The sequence below is a fragment of the Aythya ferina genome (genome assembly GCF_964211825.1).
Source record: "Aythya ferina genome assembly, contig: HAP1_SCAFFOLD_29, whole genome shotgun sequence".
Taxonomy (NCBI): Eukaryota; Metazoa; Chordata; class Aves; order Anseriformes; family Anatidae; genus Aythya; species Aythya ferina.
The window spans coordinates 1,291,881-1,302,900 of record NW_028181463.1 but is presented as its reverse complement, the minus strand read 5'-3'; the positions used below and the strand labels follow the sequence as shown (position 1 = coordinate 1,302,900).

General features: G+C 48.7%; 1 long non-coding RNA gene across 1 annotated transcript in view; it reads left to right on the top strand.

Annotated features, from left to right (window-relative positions):
- The first annotated feature begins 284 nt into the window (after positions 1–284).
- The window catches only part of LOC311427923, a 235,641-nt gene continuing 224,905 nt past the window's right edge, over positions 285–11,020 (top strand). Inside the window, exon 1 of the long non-coding RNA XR_014687600.1 lies at positions 285–1,175. This is a non-coding gene — a long non-coding RNA (uncharacterized lncRNA). The remainder of the gene's footprint in view (positions 1,176–11,020) is intronic.

Below are 11,020 nucleotides of genomic sequence, written 5' to 3'. Positions count from 1 at the left end.
TATTAACCACTGTAGATTACAATAGGAAATGTTCAAAGCAAAGAAACCTCGAGGAAAAGCCCCCTAGGGTGTATACTAACACATTGGAGGGATATAGTGGGGTGAGAGTGTACAGAAAGTAAAAGAACTCTTATCAAATATTGTAATCAATGGTGGCCACTTTATAAACTAGAGGATGGAGCGGAGTGGCCCCTAAATGGAACTATTAATTATAACACCATATTACAGTTAATGTTGTTTTTTGTGGAAAGAAGGAAAATGGGATGAAATATGGTCAGTATCTTGGAGGGAAAAGGTATGGAATTAAGTTGGACTCTGACTGAGCCTTTGGTGTTGGTATTAGAAAAGTACGGGCTTGAGAAAGATAAAGGAAGTGTTAAAAGGGTTGCTGAAGGTGTTAAAGGTGTGGCATGTAGTATTTAACAGAGCTGTTTGAAATTGAATGAGCAGGGAAAGGTGATGTAGGCATTATCTAAGTAACAGTCTAGAAGTTTTGGTATATTTGCATATTTGCTGTGATGTTTGTTCAGTTTCCCAAGCATCGGGGAGGGGGGGAACAGCCTGCTCCACCAGGGGCCTCTCCAGCAGCCGCAGGGGGGCTTCAGCTCCAGCGCCTGGAGCACCTTCTCCCCCTCCTTCTGCACTGACTTTGGTGTCTGCGGGGGGGTTTCTCGCTCTCCCAACTGCTGTTGAGCAGCAGGGTTTTGTTCGTTTGTTTGTCTGTTTGTTTTCGTGGATGTGCTCTCACAGAGGCACGGACTGTGTTGCTCATGGCTTGGCTCTGGGCAGCAGTGGGCCCCTTTGGGGCCAGATGAAATTGTCCCTTACCTACCACGGGGAGGTTTCTGGGTTTTTCTCCCAGGGGGCTGCCACTGCAGTTTCCCACTCCCCCCCCTCCCCCCCCCCCCCCCCCCCCGAACCTTGCCAGCAAACCCAATACACTGGGGCAGCTAAGTCATTACTGACTTGTAAAGCTTCAGGGATTAAATTAACTAATGAAACCCTAAATGTGATGGGGGTAGAAGGTACTGGGATAACAGTGCCACTTTTGGGGAATACTAAGCTGAGACCAGGGGATAAAATGATCACTGGGCAATTATTGTATGTATCCAAGGCGGAAACTAACTTGTTGGGAAGGGATTTGATGATTAAATTGGGCATTCAACTAGTAAATTGTTAGACTGGAATAACAGTGTTATTAATGGAGTGCTCTCAGGCCCTGAGAGCAAACGTATATTCACCTCTGACTGGAAAGACTCTGAAATGGGGGTGGAAGCAACAATATAGGTGGACAATTTTACCTCAGGGGTTTACAGGGCCACCTATCTATTTGGGTAAATTCTAAAAAAGGTTTTGGAGCAATTACAACCTCCCAAGGAGGTATTAATGTTACAAATATGTGGATCATTTTAAGGAAAATCGATACTCCCCAATGGGAGAGAAATGCTGAATAAAGTGATAATGAGGCAAATATTAACTGTTTTACATCAGAAGAGTCATTGGGAGGTGCAAGCAATGTGTGATGTTGTTCTAAGAAAGCATGTCTGTGTAGAAATATATACTTTAGGGAAGCACACATGCAGAGGATGTACTATATGTCAAAAGGTAAATAAAAAAGGTCTTCTGTAACCTATCTAGAGGGGGACAGGAGCCAGGGCTTTGACCTTTCCAAAGTATACAGGTAGACTTTACTGAGTTACTTGTTTGTCCTAATTGACCATGTGACTGAATGGGTGTAAAGTTTTACTGCAAGGATTAAAGCAGGCCTTAGAGATTGAGTGGGATTTTCACAGCCCCTGGCACCCCTCCTCTTCTGGAAAGGTAGAGCGAATGAATGGTGAAATTAAGAAACAACTAACAAAACTTATGCTGGAAATTAAGGCTTCTTGGGTAAAATGCTTACCCCTTGCACTGTTAAACATATGGATGCAGCCCAGAACTGATGTAGGAATTTCTCCTTTTGAAATGCTATATGGTATGCCCTATGACTTGGAATTGCCACTTGATCACCCTCAATTCTAATGAAGACTTTGAAAGAGACTCTTTTTAACACCACGATGGGGAAGGCCCCTATGTTGTTTTGCTTACTACAGAAACAGCCCTTTGGACTGCGGAGAAAGGATGGACACATGCCAGCCGTGTTAAAGGACCCATCTGTGACGAGAAGTGGGAGATCGCTCCAGGAAACAAAGACCTGGAGCTCACATTGCGACAAACTCGATAGGTACCGTGGGTTAAGGTAGAGGCTCTCCCCTGAAGAACACTACTGCTGCCGAGAAGAACTAAAACCTCGTAGTTGGCTGCAACCCAACTGACGAGTGAGGCAGAGGAGTGAATAAGTGGGGAAAGAAATGGGCCTCAGCCATTCCTATCGGTATTTGGGGGTTCTCGCACTGATTTCATCCTGCATAGCGACTCAACACCACTCCCACCAACCTTTTAAATGGACTTTAAGTTGATTTGAAGATCAACAGGTTATTGCAACCCAGATAACATCGGGGGGGGGCCAAGCTTTACTTCTACACTATGTCAGCTGATCTCGAGGCCCCGATGCTGGGAATATATGGGATTTTATTTCTGCCCAAGTTCTAACCCGGGAAAGGGGTACTGTAAATGCCTGAACGTGTATTACTGTGCATACCAGGGGTGTGAAACCATTGCTACAGACTGGACACTTGGGGCTGGTCGGGATAAATTCTTACAAGTGGGATATGGGCTGCAAAGTTGTAACCAACAATTGGATCCCCGTTACAGGTGGTGAGGGCATGGTATAGGGTATACAGGAACCTTCCACGGAAATAAAGAAATTTGCAAGGTTCTATATATAAATATAACAAACTCGGACGATACTAGCTGGATACTAGGAAAAATGTCAGATTTTACGAACACGGAACAGATAGGGGAGGACTCATCCTAATAAAGAAGGGAAAACCCGAGACTTCCAAGGTAGTCGGGCCTAATAAAGAGTTACTAGGGGAAGGTTTGGTTGTCCAGACTGTAAATATACCTGGGACTGCCCAACCTACTACAGTGTTTTCTAATAAGTTGACAGAGTTATCCTTTCCCACACTGCTTCCAAGCATTGTGAAAAAAAAAAGAAAGGGGTTGTACCCAAGGAGATAACTGAAGGGTACTGGCTATGTGTAAGTGTTAAGCCCCCATATTCAAATTCTTCCAAGTGCAATTGGAGTCAGGAAATCGGGATAACTTTGACCCAAGTTACGGGAAAAGGTAGATGTATCGGCACAGTTCCAAGAGATAAAAATGATCTGTGCCATGCCACTGAAAATAAATAAATAAATAAATAAAAATAAGAATGGACCAAACACATAAATGGTTAATTCCTGCAAATAACACTAGGTGGGTATGTTCATTGTTGGGAGTCACTCCTTGCCTATCTTTAAAATTGTTTAACACATCTCATGATTTTTGTGTACAGGTGGTCATTATACCAAGGATTCTATACCACACTGAAGAGTATATGTATACCCATCACACAGTGGCTGAATACCATCTGGTAAAGATCATACTGGGGTGGTAAGAGATACAATGACTAAATTGCGGGAAGGATTAGAAAAATGTAAAAGGGAAAATGAGGCTCATCAGAATTGGTATGAATCCTGGTTTAATTACTCACCTTGGCTTACTACCCTGCTATCAACCATAGCAGGGCCCCCTTGTTGTTACTTATATTAACACTGACTTTTGGACCATGTATATTCAATCAAGTAATCGCAATTGTGAAAAGTCGATTAGAAGCTGCTCATCTTATGCTTGTGCGTGCTAAGTATGAATCTCTTGAGCAGGAGAAGGAAGACACAGAAACTTTAATGCTCAGCAAGCAAATATTGCAAAAATTCAATGAACAAAATATGTTAGAAAAAGAAAAAGGAGGGATTGTGATAAATTAGTGGGGGGTTTGTTCATTGTCTTTGAGGAATTTGGAGAAACTGCTGAAGAGATAAGGTTGTACAAATTAACGGCCTTGGTAAAGGGGAGGATTAAAGCAAGCAGATAACAGGAGGGAGTATTGGATACACATCCTTGAGTGAAACCAGACATCCTGTCTGCCGCTTCATTACCCCCACCTGAATACGAGCACAACGTGTGAACACCAGCAGAGGAACAACGACCCCCCCTCTCAACAATAAACTGCGCAGCCTCAGCCAGTTCAATAGGTCTCGATAAGCCGGAACTTCAATGCTATAAAACAGCGACACTGGAAAGGGGAAGTTGCGTGCTGTTGCGGAGCGGAGACTCCCCAGCCGCCCAGCGCTGTTTTGCTTGTGTCTGCTTACTTGATTAATAAAATAATTACAATAGACCTGTAAATTGTGTGGTCTAATTTATAACACAACCCAAACCATTCTATGATTCTATGATCCCATGTTTCTATGATTATCTATGACACTGCTACCATTGACCGTGTTAAGCCCATGAAGACATAAAACCTTCAGAATTCTCCTGGTCAGTCCTCAGGTTTCTTAGAGGTAGTGTGAGAAGGGTTAGAGAGGTGCTGGTGGAGCTGCTGACATTGTCATAAGACCTATCTCAAAGACCTTGGAAAGGGCAGGTTGATCAAAGACGTTCCTCTGTACTTTGAAAATGCAGATGTCAAATTCATCTTCTACTAGAAGAGCAAGCAGAAGGATGATTAAGCCTAACCAAGGAGTAAAACACCAGCCTTAAGCCTAGCCCTCCACCAAGAACTGAACTCTAACCCACAAAGCTTGCTCTTCCCCTACCCCTTGAGCAGGCATCTTGAGCAGAACACTGATCCCTCCCTTAAAGGCCTACCATTCCCTTAACCCTAGAAGGTGACCTCTAATGCCTAAATGTTAATCTGAACACATAACTCCCAAAGCCCTCCACCATGCACACAACACATCTCAGCTTCAACCCCACTTCTACACCTAACTTCAGCTGCTTGTCCCCTTGGGGTAGAGCAGGAACTGTGAAGTCCTGCAGCAGTCACTCAGCATTGGAAGAGGCATGTGAGGTGATAGGTATCTGATCAGATCAGAGGCCACAAGGAGGAGCTGGCTGGGAATGCTGGGATGAGGTCAGGTGTGCCTCAGGATGTACTGGGCCTGCAGGAGGCACATGGTTGTGAGGCTGGGAGGTCACTTCTGTCTCTGGCTCTGATGGACCTGCATGAGGAATGTGGCACAGTTAGGGACTGTAAAGGCCAGAAGCATGCACATGGCATTGAAGATGATGGTGAGGCATCTTCTGTTCTGGTCAGGTGATAGACCACAGGAAGGCTGATGGGATGGGAGTCATGCTTGAGGTATAGTTTGTGAGAGCATAGATTCAGAGAATGGCTCCTGTTGGAAGGGACTTTAAAGATCACCTATTGCTAACCCCCTGGCCATAAACAGGGATGCCCCCCATGAGATCAGGTTGCTCAGGGCCCTTTGCACAGGAATCCCTTCCTCTGTTGCACCAACTACATCTCTCAGCTTGGTGTCATCTGCACACTTGCTGAGGGTGCACTCGACCCCACTGTCTATGTCACTAATAAACATATTAAACCATACGGGTCCGAGGATAGATCCCTGAGGTACAAGACTCATCACCAGCCTCCACTTGGACATAGAGCCATTGAGCACCACTCTCTGGGTGTGACCTTCAGGCCAACTCCTTACCCACTGAATGGTTCACCTTTCAAATGCATATCTCTCTGATTTGGAGATCAGGATGTCATGTGGGACCATGGCAATGGTCTTACAGAAGTCCAAGTAGATGACATTGGTCGGTCTTCCCTTGTTGTCTGATGTGGTCACTCCATTGTAGAAAGCCACCAGATTGGTCAGGCAAGATTTGTCCTTTGGTGAAGCCATGCTGGCTGCCTGAGATCACCTCTTTGTGCCTTGACATCATCTCTTTGTGCCTTGAGGCTCACCATTCAGTAGTTCCCTGGGTTATCCTTTCTACCCTTTTTAAAAATGGGAGTGATATTTCCCTTTTTCAAGCCACCAGGGACTTCACACAACTGACAGGACTCTTCCAATATGATGGAGAGAGGCTTGCCAACTGCATCAGCCAGTTCTCTCATGACGACGGGATGCAAGTCATCAGGTGCCATAGACTTGTGCTTGTTGAGTTCCATCAGGTGGTCTCAAACCTGCTCTTCACTTAGAGTGGGTGGGAATTTGCACCTCCAGCCTCCATCCATGGGTTCAGGGAAATGAAAGACTTGGGAAGCCTGACTGGCAGGGAAGACTGAGGCAAAGATGTTGTTGAGTCCCTCAGCCTTCTCCATGTCTGTCATTACCAGTCCACCCTTCTCATTCATTGCAGGGGGTACACTCTCCTTGGCCTTTATTTACCGAGTGATGTATCTCTAGAATGTCTTCTTATTATTCCTTGCATCCCTTACCAAGATGAGGCTTACTCACCCAAATGCCTTCCGTGGACACTAGTATTAAAATGCTCTATTTATCCCTCGATTTTTTGGCAGACCTAAATAAAATGCTAAACTACAGAGCTTGCCTATACCCTAACCACAGAAGAACACCAAACGTTCCCAAAAAACCTCTGTTTACTCTCTAACCCAGAAAAGTGAGTCCTAGTCCCTAAGGGACTAGGGAGATACGAGCTCGGCTTCAGGATCTCCTGCCCCAACAGGAGCAATGTGACTGTGGCAAGGACTGTGAGGTCACTTCTGTCTCTGCACTTGATAGGGCAGCAGCAGAAACGTGTCACAGAAAGGGACTGTGAGGTCACTTGTGTCTGGTGGTGGCAGATCACGCTTGGCTTCTCCCTGGGAGCTGCACTTTTGGGCTGACATCTGGCAGTGGCCCTGCTAGGCCAGCACAAGGCACCTGCCTGGCATGCTGACTGTGGGATCCCCTCTGCCTCCAGAGCCAGGAGGACCCAGACAGAAAGAAGGCCCCCAGATGGGTTGTCCTATCCCTTCTGCTTGAGTCCATGAGTGGGCAGCAGCAGGCACAAGGCTTGGCTGTGTCTCCACAAGAAGCTGCAAGGCCAGCAGCAGGCCCCTGGCTTGGAAGCTGCTGCTGAGGTGACTTGTGTCCGGTTTGTGACTTGTGTCTTGGCTTGGACTGGCGCACGCTTCGTTGGGTTAGAAACTGGCTGGATAGCCGGGCCCAAAGAGTTGTGGTGAATGGAGCCAAGTCCAGTTGGAGGCCAGTCACTAGTGGCATCCCCCAGGGCTCGGTGCTGGGGCCAGTCCTCTTTAATATCTTCATCGATGATCTGGACGAGGGCATCGAGTGCACCCTCAGTAAGTTTGCAGATGACACCAAGCTAGGTGCGTGTGTCGATCTGCTTGAGGGAAGGAAAGCTCTGCAGGAGGATCTGGATAGGCTGGACCGATGGGCTGAGGTCAACTGCATGAAGTTCAACAAGGCCAAGTGCCGGGTCCTGCACCTGGGGTGCAATAACCCCAAGCAGAGCTACAGTCTGGGAGATGAGTGGTTGGAGAGCTTCCAGGCAGAGAAGGACCTGGGAGTGATGGTGGATAGTCGGCTGAATATGAGCCAGCAGTGTGCTCAGGTGGCCAAGAAGGCCAATGGCATCCTGGTTTGCATAAGAAACAGTGTGACCAGCAGGGCTAGGGAAGTGATCGTCCCCCTGTACTCGGCTCTGGTGAGGTCGCACCTCGAGTACTGTGTTCAGTTTTGGGCCCCTCGCTACAAGAAGGACATTGAGGTGCTTGAGCAGGTGCAGAGAAGGGCGACGAAGCTGGTGAGGGGCCTGGAGAACAAGTCCTACGAGGAGCGGCTGAGGGAGCTGGGCTTGTTCAGCCTGGAGAAGAGGAGGCTCAGGGGCGACCTTATCGCTCTCTATGGGTACCTCAAGGGAGGCTGTAGCGAGGTGGGGGTTGGCCTGTTCTCCCACGTGCCTGGTGACAGGACGAGGGGGAATGGTCTAAAGATGCACCAGGGGAGTTTTAGGTTGGATGTTAGGAAGAACTTCTGTACTGAAAGGGTTGTGAGGCATTGGAACAGGCTGCCCAGGGAAGTGGTGGAGTCACCATCCCTGGAAGTCTTCAAAAGACGTTTAGATGTAGAGCTTAGTGATATGGTTTAGTGGGGACTGCTAGCGTTAGGTCAGAGGTTGGACTCGATGATCTTGAGGTCTCTTCCAACCTAGAAATTCTGTGATTAGGAAAGGCTGCTGTGGAAAGGATTAAGGGCTGTGACTAGACTGAGAGTCCCAGCAGAACCCAGATCTTTGTGCCCATGGCTATGGCTGTTGTCTCTGCCACTGAGGCCTTTGAGGAGACAGTTGATCTTTAAAGCACCAGGGCCTCATTACCTCCTCGCCCCCACCCATGAAGCAGGCAGGAGTCATACCATTCTCCTGCACTTGGCCATGCACATCCCCATCTGCTACTGCCCCACAAAGAGCCCTGAGCAACCTGTAAAGGAAAGGATCTCCCTTCCGAAGCACTTGGAGTCGAGGCCTGGCCCTTGTGCTTGGTGACACACATACAGTTTTTCTACACATCAATGTCATCTTCACATTGCCTTTGTCTCCTTGTCCTCACTGCCTCCAGGGTTCTGCTCTAATGAGATCTGTGTGAGTGCTGGCCCTCAGGGGGACACTGCAGGAAACTTGCCTCTGACTTGGACTTCAGCAGAGATGTCTTCAATTGTCTCTGAGTGCCTGAGGTTCGTGGGCTCATCAGCAAAGCCCCCAGAGGGGTGATTGCAGTGCCTTGGGCTGGTGCTGTGCTGCTGAGCTGGGCCAGGCTCGTGGGACAGAGAGAGCTCGTGGCAAGAGGGCCGTGGTGCAGAGAGACAGCTGTGGCCAGGAGCAGCTCCTCTGCACAGCACAGCAGGGCTGGAGGCTTTGACCACAGGTGAGAGGAGAGAATGAGAGAGGGCTTGGAGGCACTGAGGAGTGCAACAACAGAGGACAGCGTGTGGCAGGACACATTTGCAGGCTCTTGACACCATGAGGCTCTGGCAGCAGGGCCATGCAGGTGGGGTTGCCAGAGGGGTCATCTACAGCTAGCACATCTGATGCCTGATAGCATCTGTGAGGATGGGTCTTATTCTACCTGTAATGTGGCATAGAAGATGTTTTAGAGAATGTTATTTTTGAGGGGTCATTTTAGCAGGAAGACCGAGGCTTGGTTTATCTGAAATGGAATACTTGCTTCAAGTGAAGGTTTGAGGTTAAGCAGGAGTAGTGGATTACAGTCAAGGTGAGGAGTAGCAGTTAGGGGTTAGAAACAAAGTAAGAGTCTGAAGGGAGTATTCTCAGAGTCAGTGTTGCAGCAGCATCAATATTACCTGAACCCCCTTACCTTTTCACAATTGTTACTTTATGATGGCCAAGCCATCCAATGGATCCAGGGTAACTTTTAATCCAGGGTAACATTTCCCAGGTCCTCATGCATGCTTCAGTTTCCCACAGGCATCTTGGAAGCAGTGACCACATCTGTGTAGAAAACTTAAAGCAGCCCTGAAGGATAACGTCAGACAAAAGCTGACACCTCTGACATGACAACTCCTATCCAAGACCTCTTCCTCTTTGGGGCCTACCAGGTACTTTGGAAGAGTGGATCTCACAGCCTACAGTGCAAAGCACGTGTCTTCTGCTGGCCTGTCACAGGCACTGGCAAATGTGAGCCTAATGGCAGAGATCTCAGCCAGGACTCAAGGGATGACCTGTCGGCTACTTCAGAAAGAGCTCAACTCACAATCCTCTTTATGGACATTCACTTAGGACTGGATTAGGAATTTCTGAAGCACGACTGACCTCATAACAACAGAGCTACAAAACACCCCCTTTTTGGGCCAGGACCTGCCCATCTAGAAGTAATCTGGCTGTGATTCTTGCAGCACTGCTGCTGGGCTCCCAGCCTCTCTGATGCACAGGAGCCATTTCTGTGCCAGTCCTGTAAGGTGTTAGGGCAGGAGAGTCCTTGCAGGCAATGCTCCAGCCCCGTGCCTGTTGGTGGTCTCTGAGCTCCTTGCTCAGAGCACAGATCACACTCACATCCAGAAGCCCTGTGCCTGAAGCTGGCCTAGAAGACACTCAGGGAAGCGCCCTCCCAGCCCAGCCCCAGCCCCAGCCCCAGCCCCAGCTGGCAGTGCTGCTCTGCAGAGAAAGGGGGTTGTGGTGCCCGGGGCACGGGGGCACTTTGCAGGGCCGTGCTGGGCAGGCTGGGAGGCAGACCCAGCTCATGGGGTCACTGCCATTGCCCCAGGGCTGCAAGGAATCCCTCACCAGGCTTCTTTGGTGGGGCTTTTGCGTGCCCTGGGTCTGCAGAGCTCTCCTCTGCCTGCTCCCAGCAGATTGAGCACTTGAGCTCTGCTCAGTCCATCTTGTACTGACCAGAGTCCTGCTGGGTTGCCCTGCGAGGTGAGGAAGTCTGGCAGAAGCCCCTTGGAGTGTCATAACCTAGCTACCCCTGGTCAGATAAGAGAGGAGTGACAAAGCCTCCTCCAGACCCTGCAGGGGGTGTAGCTGGGATATGGGACACTCCAGCTTTCAGATACCCAGCTCTGTCCGTGGCATCCTTTTGGGCTGCAGGCTGCTCTCCCGCAGGATGCAGCTCTCTCATGGCATCCTTGTGTTATCCAGCTGCCCAAGGAAAATACATCTCCATACTAACATCATGTCCATGGTGCTGGATGGCTGTCTGTGTGCAGCAGGAATGAGGCCTCTGCAGCCCTGTCTAGGAGGGAAGAGCTGAGATCCTGATCAGTCCCCTGGAGAAAAGGTGAAGATTCTGTTCAGCTGCACTTGGAGTGGGGCTTCTCTGCTCTCAGCTGTCTCCTGTTTCTTCTCAGGGCAGCACCTGAGAGGGATGGTCCTGTAGCTCATAGAGGGGTAGCCCAGGGCAACAGAGAGCAGGACTGATGGGCAGAGCTGCTCTGCTCAGTCTTCCCCAGTGGACAAGTCCTTTGCCTCTTGGCACCCACAGGATATCACTTGGAGTATGGAAGTAATATCAGGGAGTTCCACCATTCAATACCTCTCCTATGTGTTATACGGGCAACTAGGATAAAATAAAGTGAGGAAAATAGTTGCAATT